Source organism: Psittacula echo (assembly GCF_963264785.1).
Source record: "Psittacula echo genome assembly, chromosome: 6".
In the NCBI taxonomy this organism is placed as follows: Eukaryota; Metazoa; Chordata; class Aves; order Psittaciformes; family Psittacidae; genus Psittacula; species Psittacula echo.
The window spans coordinates 57,862,025-57,874,078 of NC_137743.1; the positions used below are offsets into that span (position 1 = coordinate 57,862,025).

General features: G+C 39.4%; 1 protein-coding gene across 1 annotated transcript in view; it reads right to left on the reverse strand.

Annotated features, from left to right (window-relative positions):
* ZMIZ1 (zinc finger MIZ-type containing 1) overlaps window positions 1-11,035 on the reverse strand; it is a gene marked incomplete at its 3' end in the record, with an annotated part of 221,336 nt that extends 210,301 nt beyond the window's left edge. The window contains 1 exon segment of the mRNA XM_080622186.1: window positions 10,952-11,035.
* Between the last annotated feature and the right edge of the window lie 1,019 nt (window positions 11,036-12,054).

Sequence of the window (12,054 nt, forward strand, 5' to 3'; positions counted from 1 at the left end):
GAATTTTCATCCTACAAAGAACTGGAAAATGAACTTGATATCAGTTCAACTTCAGATAAACACTGCTAATACTTAAAGCCCTTTGACACTGGCTATTAAAAGAAAAGTTCTATTTATGCCAGACCTATTACTGAGGTTCCCCACTGAGGAACATAATAATTTGCTGGATGATTACTCTATTGTGTAATTATTCAGAGCTTATTATATACACAAAATCTCATAAGATAATGTGGATTGTCTTACAGTCTTGCTATCTCCCTGACCAGTCCTTATAAGAACATAGAGGCGTAAGTTGGTTTGACAAGTTTCTGGACCAAAACCATAGCTGGCAATGGTTCAAACTGACTGCACCCAAAAAGTCACGATGGATGCAATGGACAATGAAGCCTGTACCCTAGATGTTTGCCTTCAATGAGCTGGGAGGAAAACAGGCTTTAGCTTTGTACCACCAGTGAGAGCAGCACGATTATTTCAGTTGAGGAAGGCTGAATTGTCTAAATCTTAGTGCAAAAAAGTGTTGCAGCTTCAGCAGATACATTGAAAAGGCAGTACAAGTGGCACTGTAACATTAAGTGCTGGGCCACTGTTTATTTCTAGTGTGTATAGACTACAATAAAACCTGCTATACAGTATGTGTTTGATAAACAACAAGGATCAATCCCATACTGAACTTCACGGTACTGCTTGCTGCTGTGTCCTGATAACAAGCACATGTCCCTTACTTAGGAAAGGGAGACCCAGAAGATTTCCAATGTGACTTCGTTTAACAATATAGCTGGAATAAAAATAAAAATCATAGAATCATAGAATCAACTAGGTTAGAAAAGACCTTTAAGATCATCAAGTCCAACCATTACCCCAGGACTTCCAAACCGTATCACTGAGGACCTCATCTACATGGTTTCCGAACACTTCCAGGGACGGTGATTCCACCACTGCCCTGGGCAGCCTGTTTCAATGCCTGATCACCCTCTACATGAATAAAGCTCTCTCCACAAGCTCATAGACTTATGGGTTCATACATACTTCCTCAAGAGCAAAACTACCACTTCTTGTGCCACATTAGAAGGAAAAATGGGATTTAAATCTATTTTTATCTACAAGCTGCTGGAGAGCTAGTATACAGATGTACATTTCTTGTACTTGCATATGTAACCAATATTTTACATTTTCTACTTCCAATTTAAAATGACCATTCCCTAATGAGAAGTTAAGGCTATTTTTCAAAAGGCCGCCTGCAAAAATAGCCTCCAGGATCCTCAACGCTCCTTTTGAGCACCAGCATGTAGCAGCCAGACACACCTCTTGCCCCTGAGACTTTTCTAAGAACTTTCCATCTCATGGAGTGCAGCAAGAAGAAAACAGGAATTACCATAAGGGAACTTGGCCTGTATTCTAGGCTAGAGGAAAACAAACTCTTCAAATAAGCAAACTGCTGTAGGGTTTCCCTCTCAACTACTTTGAGCACAGAAAGGGCACTGACATATGTCCTACTCACACGATGGCCACTCTGTTCGTTGAAAACTTTACCAACCCCTGACCAATCTGCAGGTCACCACTGCCTGCCAGTCTCACCACTGGAAGTTAGACATCACTTCAACTTCACTTGCCTTAGCTTATCCTGTGATTATTATTGGTTTTCATTTTTTCCAAGTGTTCACATCACCCCAAAAGCTGTAGTTGAAACTCAGTGAAGGAAAGACAAGGGAAGACACACGTGGTGAAATTTACTGCCTATCAACCAGCTAGGCTACTTCTGTGATGATTACCTGCTTCTTGGAGAAAGAATGATCCAAAACTACTATTTACATGTTTAAACTAACCCAGATCAGTTTGTCTCTAATGGTGCACGGAATAATCACGTGAACTAGCTAGCTAGCAGATCTGAATGGCAGTGACTTCTGTGAGAGGCAGCAATAAGCTGCTGAGAACACATGTTTTTCACAGTCTAATCTCTCTTCCTAAATTCAACCAGAGCTGTCTGAACGATGAGTACATTTGAAAAGAGGTTTTAAAATCATTATGATTGGCCACACGCATGAATTTCTGAAGGAATTTCTAAGGCACAAAGGGGAGAGAGGTGTCCATCTCCCTTGGTACATTCAATTGCAGGAGTGCCCCTGCCTTTTCAGAAGTTAATGTTAGGGATCTGCTCTGGAAAACACTCATCTTGAGGCTAAGCATTTTCCATCATTCTGGAATCCTGCTTACACCTGCCACAAAAGCCAAATATTTGGGTTTATGCACATATACCAATTGCTCTGATTCATACATGAAAAAACAAACAAAACAAAACAAAGCCCACAAACCAACTCTCAGGTGCTTTTTGCACCTACATCATCAGCCATTTGAGCCACCTACATCTATATATTACTCCCCTTTCCTTTGGTTACGCTCTCAGCGTTTGCTGACAGTGCAAGCGGAGCACTGGTGATACAGGGGCTGAGATAGAAGGAACACTGGTGAGTTAGGTATAATCGTGCTTTTTAAAAACCCCTAATCTATGCATTTGGAGAGGCAAAGAAACAGAGATTATATGATTCACCCTTGACATTCTGCCAGACAACTTCAATCCAGTAAAATGCCCCCTAATGACCTGAATGTAATACCATGGTGTTACAGTGTCATTTAAATACTGCAGGGTTCTTCCACTGGCAGTGCAGTCTGGAGACTTAATATGTGATGTATGGGATTATACTGCTACTAAAATATTACTTAGTGCTGCTGAAATTTCAAATTAATTCTTGGAGCTAAATCATTATTCAACTCTGTCTTTGCAGAGATACATTACCCTGGTTGCTTTAATAACAACGATTTTAGAACTAAAAGGTTGGTACTGTCTCTTTGAGGCTTGCTCAAACGGAGAAGTGGTCTCTGAAGTGCCAAGCAGATTAACGCAGCGATGCATGGATGTTTGTGACCAAGAAAATAGTTTGAGAAAAATGGGCTCAAATATTAAGAGAGCTCGTAGTGATGTGGCTGATGAATCATTTTGATATTTCACAATAAAAGAAGAGAGTAGTCCAGTTTGCTCTATATTTATATACATACACACTCATGTGTTCCCGTCCATCGCCACCCTCCTCAACAGACAGAAGATTTCTTAATATTTGAGGGGACAGATTCTTGCTGAAGTAAATAACGCAACTGTTGGTAACTGATGAAACCAATCTATGCCAGCTAAGGATGTGGCTTTCAAGTCATTCTGAGCTCTAGCTTTCCAAACCTAAATAAACAAAATTCAGCTTTTACAGCTTCTTCATATATAACTCCTGTTACTAAGAGTACTTTGTACCTTTTACTACAGCACTTCAACACTAAAATGGACAGATTCTTGACACTGCATTATAACCAATGTACAAAGTAATTTGCTAACATACGATGTAACGGAAGACAAAAAGAGGACGGGCTAATCATAAAGGCAAACTTCTCCCCTCTCAAATTTTGCCCATTTTTTAATGTGTTTGGATTAGTTTGGGTTTCCCAATTAAAATACCAGGCTGTTCACTTCTACAATAAAGTTTCTTATGTCTGGGAAACATTCCCAAGTTATATTGTAAAAAAAAATAACAAGAACAGCCGTAAATGAGGAACACGATGGGGCCAAAACCAACTTGTGGTAGTGAGTCTACATTTGGAATAATCAGTTCTTCTCCTTATGAAAACTGTTACCTACTTCCTCATTCATTAATATTGTCCTTGTTTACTCTTGCAGCCAGGCCAAAGATTTTCCCTTCCCTCTGAATATAATTTCCTGCTATTGACAGACACGTTGAAGTGGTAGATGTGTGTATGTCTGCATGGCATACTGCAGGCCGAGGCGAGCCTTCTTGGCCACCATCCAAGCCAGCTGTAAATGAGCCAGCTCCAAACTGGAAGCTGTGTAAGCACAATTAGCACAGCAGTAAGCCTGATCTAACACATCCTGCCAAGAGACCGAGCTTATTAGCTCAAGCTCAGCACAATGCTAACAATGGATATGGGGTTTCTGCTGGTTCATATCCACACAGAATGTGGCCAGCTGAAGATGAGCAGACGAAGCTCATGTCTACCCACAAGATACATAGGTGTAGGTCCATGTTCTCCTCGGGTATACTCCTCTACTACAAGAACAATTTGTTTCTCTCTCCATGAACTCCTAGAACGCTCTAACTGCAAACCAGCAGGACCTGACTCAGTGCTGCAAGGAGATGGAGGGAATGGAGGTCTTCAGGTGGGAATTTCAGAGGAAGCATGAGAAAAAAGGCACCATGTAGGAGAAAGGCACCAGAAATGCCAAAGATGTGAGAGAAGGGCAGAGCAAGAGTCTACAAACTGATAAAGAGCACTCCACCTCTAGTTTCCCAGCTTTTATTAGGTCCAGGTCAGTAAAGAAAAAAAAAACAAACAAACCTTCATTACCATATAGTAGATGTTAAATGGCCATAAATTGATTAATATGAAATGGTAAATGCTAAATCTCTGCATGGCCAGACATCCATCCCACCAACCAAGGAAGAATGCACTCCACTTAGTGGACATTTGAACAGTCCAGAGGAGGAACATGCTCAGAGAAGGAAATCCGTTATCAAATTAGGACCCGAAAAAATAGCACTCCTCTGATGCCATAGTTAATATTAAAGGAGCAGTGATAATCTGGTGGTTGGCAATAGTTTAGGAGAAATTTAAGTTTCTCCTAAATAGTGTAGGAGAAACTTATGGATTCAGAGCAAAACCAGACAAAAAAATCAAATGGTAGCAATGAAAATCACTGGAGGGCATAGGGAAGCGTGTGGTAAGAACACCACCTGAAAAGACTGGGAATGTTTGAATTTAAAAGGATAGTAATAAAATGGTCATTACTAAACTATGTTAAACAGAAACTGGCCTGCAGAAATTAGTGAGCTTCTGCCCACCCAGTAACAGAGCACACAAGCAAAAAGAAACGCCAGTAAAGTGCCCCGTTCAAAGGCAACAAAAGGAAAAACCTTCCTATTCAACATATAATTATTTTGTCGAATTCTCTGCCACTAAAGTATTGCTGTGGCAAACACTTGGTATCTTTGAAAGGTGGTGCTCATGCCTGTTTTTCTTCCTCCCACTCTGTTTGTAAAGCAACATTTTTAGTTTTCAGTTGTTTGAGCTTTCTGCTGTATGGAACAGGTACAAGCGAGTGACAGAAGGGACTCCACGTGGTGTTGCAGACATACTTCTCGTGTTCGCATTCTGCAGCTCAATTAGGTTTATTTTCACTTATGAGATTTAAGATTACATTGTGTATATGCAGGTTTTCCATGATTTGTTAGCTCAAAATCTTTTATAAAGACTTAGTTTGACCTGTGGTGCAGACTGTAAATTCTCAGCAAAGTACAACTAGCATAAATACCTGGTCCTGATTGTATGGCTCGGGCCATACACCTGCTGGCATTGCACACAGTATTTCCTGTGTTCTGGTAGCACAGATCTCAGTCATATATATCTTTATGATTCAAGGCAGCATTTGAACCACTGACAGGTGCTTCAAAAGAATTTTTTTCTTCCCTTTTCCCTGTCCTTTCATAAACTTCTAAAAACATGTACAAATCAAACTGGATTAATCACACCAGGTTAAGCGATGGACTTAGCCACAGACAAAAGAAAAACTGAGAGCTGAAATTACATTTGCATTGTTCTTTTGTTCTGAGAAAGAAATAAATTTCTCTTTCTCTTTTCCCACTTCAAGCTTGAAGAAGAAAGCTATGCTATCAGAAATATCAAGGCCTAATAAAAGGTGTGAAAAAACAGTTCTACCTCGCATTTTCTAACCTCAGTAAGATTAAATAGAGGAATTTAGTTAAATGCTGTTCAATATGAAACGTATTTAAAAAATCTGCAACAGCATTATTATTGCAGGTTAAGTTAACCTTATTTAAAATGTGTCTGTCATTTAAAAACACATATACAAGTCAACTGTTAACAGACTGTTCTGAAACAGGATCTCAACTTACACACGTATCCAATATATCTAGAGTATGTGTAATATATACAATATACATATGTGTAAGCTATACAAGTTGAATTACCCATTCAGCTCCTTTCATTACATATGCTTTCAGTGAAAAGATACAAATTCTTGACTTGTAAAGCAGCTGATCTAAAATACCCTAGAAGAACGCATTTCTAATAGTTGGAAAAAAACCACTGAGGCGATAAACAAGATTAAGAGGAAAAGGGAGGATAGAGAAGTAAAATATTTGCCAGTCAGCTACAAATACTTTTGTCCTGAACAAAAATAAATATTCAATGAATGTATTATTTCTTTTGGAAATATTTCTTTGCACAGAGGAATGCAAGCTAGCATCCTTTACAAAGCTGTAGGAATCTTGTCCCTATCACCATAAAATAGGTTTAGTACCGGATACAGCAATCTCCCATGCCATCACATGATAAACAGAATACTGGAATACTGATTCTATTTGGTCTCCCTTCAAAGCAATACTTACTTTTAAAAAAAAAATAAAATAAAAAAGTCAGAAGCCATCAGCCAAAGGAAGTACCTCAGACTAAAAGGCCTGTCTACGCTCAAGATGTGTACATTGCTTTTTCTTTAGACAAAATAAAACCAGGATAAACTGCAGTGTGTCTGCAGAAGGTTCTTCTATTTTTAACCAATACTGTCCTGCCAGTATCAATTCATCCAGATAGAGAATCCTTCATTAAAAATATAATTTATTTTGGTTGCTTTTCACTATGCTGGAGTGACATCTTTCCCAACCACTGTCAAAGGCAATTAAGAACAGAGCTTTTGAGAACAAGTTTCAACCATGATTCCCAATGTCCTGCCTCAACAAAGTTTCCTTATAAAGGCTTGGGAAATCTTAGATGGCAAGGGGCAAAATGAAATGGCATGGAAAGTATTATTCAGATATAGATATTATCATTATAAAATTATAAAAAGTCTTTGCACATTCTCATAAAGGCACAGAAGCTACAAACCAGTGAGATATACTAAGGAACAAGATTAAAACACTAGAACATCTCCAAAAAAAGGGATGCTCTTGTACATTATTTCTGCTGCCTAAAGAGCTTAGGGTGCTACAGCTTTTTACTAAAAGCACACCACTGAAGACAACTCCCATAAGGAGTTACCAATATCTTACTCAGATTTCTTGGGTAATTCTCCACATTTCTATACCTTCACTTGGAAAAAAAGCCACATATACAAGCAGATACTGTGCAACTTAAACTGGAAGTTTGTCTTTGAATCATGGCTTGCTTTTACAAAAAGGTAATTTACAAATACCAGAGCATTTATAGTTAAGATGATTGTTGAAACTATGGTCTTCCCTACATGTAGCAGTCCAGCAACTTCAGGACCTGCTCTAGTTACAGACCTGTAGGCACCACCATTCTAGACTAGCTCAATCCAGATGACTTTGACCAATTATCGCAGTATGTGTTTCATGCCACAGGATCTAGGAGTTTTCTACCAATAACCACCAAGGTAAACAGGGGGGAAAAAAGGACTCTCCATTCCCCCATAGTCACCGTTCCCCAATACTGACATGATAAGGGGCAGTGCACTCAGGAAACAGTGGCAACATTACCAGTTCAGCTGTCTACCTTCAGACTCAAAGCATGCCTCAAGTCAGCTTTACAGATTTGAAATTGCAGAAATGCAAACAGAATTGACTCAAATGTCAGTGGCCTAGACAGCAATTGCTGTACCCCATCTGTCTACCCCTACAGCATGGGAGCAGTTCCAAAACTATCACTACGACCACCTCAAACAGTTCTTCCCATTTTCTTTTAGACAGGAAGCTGCCCCTATTTTCTTCCATCTATTTCTGTTAACAAAGCTGGTTTGGGGAGGGACAATTCCCTTTCCTCAAACATTCAGCCTTTTTTCCTGCTGTCTTTGCCTTACTCTTCCTATGCCAAGACTCTTCCAAGGAAAGGGAGAATCTACTGCTTTCAGAGTATAAAGGAACACTCCAAGGCAAAACCATGCTGCCTTTTAGTAATTTTTGATGCAGTTAACAATCTGACTCAGCAATAAGCCCACCTGGATGTGGTCATAAACCTTCCACTGACTATGCCCTGAGCAGCCTCATGGAACACACAGCCACATCGCTAAGGTGATTTTTTGCAGTGACAAAGCTGGCTCTGGCTGCTTGTTACCCTTTGTACTGCCCTCTCCCTACCCCTCCTGGTTGCCTTAGGATAACTTAATGGTACTGTGTAGCAAACAGAGTTGGTTAAATTAAAAATAGTCCATTGATCCTCCCCCTCCCTCCCCATTCTTGCCAGGTTATTTTTAAAACATATCAGTTCTCTGTCCTTGTTCAACAAGCAGCTGAGTTCAGCTGGAAGGTGAAGGGATGAGGAGGAGGAGAAGGTGTACCTCTACCAGCCCAGGGGTGAAAGAGAGAGTGCAGGGTCTCCTGCACCCACTTTGCCACCAAGACAAAACATATCTTTGACATTACAGACTGACACAGAGATCCTCACAATTATAGTTTGAGGTGGTGTTTGCAAAGTCTCCAAAGGAGCATGTGCCACTCCTACAGTTAGAAAAAAAAGGTTTGCATAATCTTAACCCTTATATACCAGGAGACAGAACTAATTCTCTGCTTTTGTCATTTGACTTGGGGATTCTATGCTGCTGCAGCAGGACTTAGGAAATGGCTCTTCACTGTAACCTTTTTTGAGTGCTCATTTTCTGTTTGCATTACTCTAGCTTGCAAGATGACAGCTATCAAGTCAGATTACTGAATGCCACTCACAGTGACACATGCCAAAAGTAAACCAGTAACACCATCTAAATAACAGAGTTAGGCTTAATATGTAGGTTAGCAGCTATTACATTAAGTAAAAAATAATTCTAGACAAATTCAGCAATTAAAAGTAGTGCCAAATAGCTTTTAACTTTTTTCTTGGAAAAAACAGATGAATTCTTAAAATTCATTGGACTGATCAGATAAAAACTCCTCTGGATAAAAACTGTTCGAGATTCCTAAAGAAAATCCACACCTGAAGTGTAATTAATTGTAGGCTGCCACAAAAAGAAGTAAAAGGAGGAGAGGGGGAATATAATAATTAAAAAATAAATCCTCCTCACCCTCCTGTTCTTTCTGTGTGTTTATTAAGCCTCCGGAAATACCATGGCAAACATTCCAGCTCTACAGCAGCGAGGCCACCTGGCCCGAAGGCACAGCAAGGAACTTCTTTCCCAAGTTCCTTCACAAAACAGTGATTTTTTTTTTTTTTTTTTTTTTTTTAAGCACACCAGGATCCAAGTTCAGGGAAATCTCCAGGAGATTTTCAGGAATACAGTTTTGAAACAGGGTGGGTTTTGGGGTGGTTTTTTTATTTATTTGTTGTATTCCTGTGCCTGCACACGCTATTTTTTATAATTAAAGACTGAAGTCTCAGACCTACATTCAGGAGGCATAAAATAAAACATACTCTTTAAGGCACCGGTAAAAACTATTTGTAATGTCCTCTAAATCTCCTATTACAGTTACAATCAGTAATATTGTATTTCTTAATATAACAAGATCTTTTCCTGGCAAAAATCACAGCAGTTAAAACCTCTCCTCCTCCTAGTCTTTCAGTATGATTTTAGTAAGAACTATTAATGAAACGATTTATGCACATGAACTTTACTAAACATTACGAAAAAGTACTCAAAATGTGAACTTGAATAACAACCTTCCAGTTTTCACATGTGTAAGTACTTAGAAGTAATAATTTTAAATGTAGGAGTATGGATGAATCATAACATAATAGTTCAGTATCAGTTGAAATTTCTGTTTTGTCTTGAAACAAAATAGAAGAAAGCATCACTGTACAAAAAGGAAAACAGTCCTGCAGTACAAAAGCACAGCCAATGGCAGGCACACACCACTAACTTGCTTTTGTAGCCATGTCAAAAATGCTTCTAATTATCAGAGGTAAAACAGGGATGGCATTTCTGCTGGAAGCAAGTTTTACACTTCAGTCTTTCCTCTACCCTCTCTTTCAGCCTATAAATATTAGTCTTACACATTTTTCTCCCATACAGCTCATGAAAAGGTTGAGTTTTTCAAGGCTGAGAGCAGATAGAAATGTTCATCAAGAAATGCCTTCAGGTCAACTATCTGTTGCTCATCAAAGTGGAGCACTGAAAATATGAATGAGGGCGAGGGAGGATTATATGAGCAGGGTAGAGCAGATCATTAACTTTTTTCCTTTTGGAAATGGGTTCAGTTATCACCCATGCACTCTGGTGGTGATGGTCACAAGGTACTGACTCCTCCTCCCCTAATTTCAATTGCATTCAGAACAACTACAAATGCATGAAAGTGTCTTGAATGCTATTTCCCAGTATAAGGAAATGTTGCAGGGATGTGACAAGGAGTGAAAGTGGAGATGACCCACATAACAGTGTAAAGAAAGGCAGCTCGTCCCCAGGAAGACTAATACGTGGACCAAATTCTTGAGAAGCTCTGAACTGCATTGGAAATAAGGCAAAGATGATATTACCTATTGGTGGTGGGGGGAACAGAAACCCTGGAGTGTCCACTGTGTTTTATTTCTGTACAACAGCTGGACATGAGCTACTGAACACATTATTGAAACTACTGCTCATTTCTACTCAGGGATTTCTACTTTGTTTATTATAAATACGCATTTATTGGCAGCAAGTAGAACATATTACTCCTCCGTTTTATAGCCCGAATGGCTCATACAAAGAGTAATTTGTTTGTATTCTGTATCAGGATCAATAATGTACCAGGGATAGCCCAAGGAATGTTTATGCTGAGGGCTTGGCTTGCAGTGTTTTGTTGTTGCAATCAATTGACCAAACAGGACTGCTTCTTAGAACAACAAATAAACTTTGATAGTGACCAGATCAGCCCTTAATGCACAAAACACGATGCAGCATCTGGAAAAAGAGTGAAAGCTCACAAGTGTGTTTACTGCCTGATGGTGCATACAGCTTTCTTACCTGAATTTTTCCCACTGGCCTTTCTTCCTCTAGGTAGCTGGGGGCTGTTTCCTCAACACCCTCACATAACAAGTTCCATTTACCTGCAAAAAAAAATACAGACACATCATGCTTCCCTTCTCCTGCATAACATGGTAATATTCAAAGCAGCTCACTGAACAGACCTGAAATGAATGAAGAGCATTTAGGAATACCAGGACCAAGCCTGAAGGACCAGATCTGAGACTGAGTCCAGGTTCCAGATCAGCTCTGCCACCCCCAAGCTTTCAAGACTCACTCCAGCAGTTTAAGTCTTACAGGTTTTTTTGCCTGTAACAATGAGACAAGGAAAAGATAACAAGAATTCTGCTGAGGTTTATATCAAAATTTCCTGAATCAAATGGTAATGTTTCTTTCCAGTTAAAGGTCATGCTGAAGTCTCTTTTATTCTCTTTATAAATGATAAATCACTGACTGTTGTGAGCCAAGTGCCGTTAAAAAAAATACCCCAACCCCCGAACTCTGCTCAGGGGAATATGCCAAAACACCTCAAAACCTTCATGCTGTCTGCGGCAAAACAAGACAAGTTTATGGATTACATTGGCACAGCAGTATGACTTCTAGGAAATGCTTTTTAATTATAAAGAAAGACTGCGAAGGGAGACAGGGAAATGTTTACAGGCAGTATGTATTTTGTTACATGCTGTTTCAGCAGGCAGACAAGGTGTCCTTACAGCCTTACTACTAGGCTCCAAACCTCAGCAAATATTGAAGAAAGCAACATGATGACTATGTTTTCCTTCTCTTTTGACTAACTTCCAAACAACTTTCATGCAAAAGAGTTTTCCATCAAACATGAAAAAGCAAGTATTACAGAAAAAGAATAAGGCACACAATTCACAGCCAGTGCAGGTTCCTCCCCAAGGACCAGATTCGGGAGCAGACACTTCTGTAGCAATTCATATGATGCAAAAGTCAGAGAAGACTTAAATGCGGAAGAAAAACCTCAAGTTATTACAAATAACTTGTTAGTTGCATACAGTGTCTGTTCTGCAGTCATATTTATTCTGCTCACTGATATTCACAAAGAATAAAAACATGTCTGAAAACTATAGGTTAGAAGC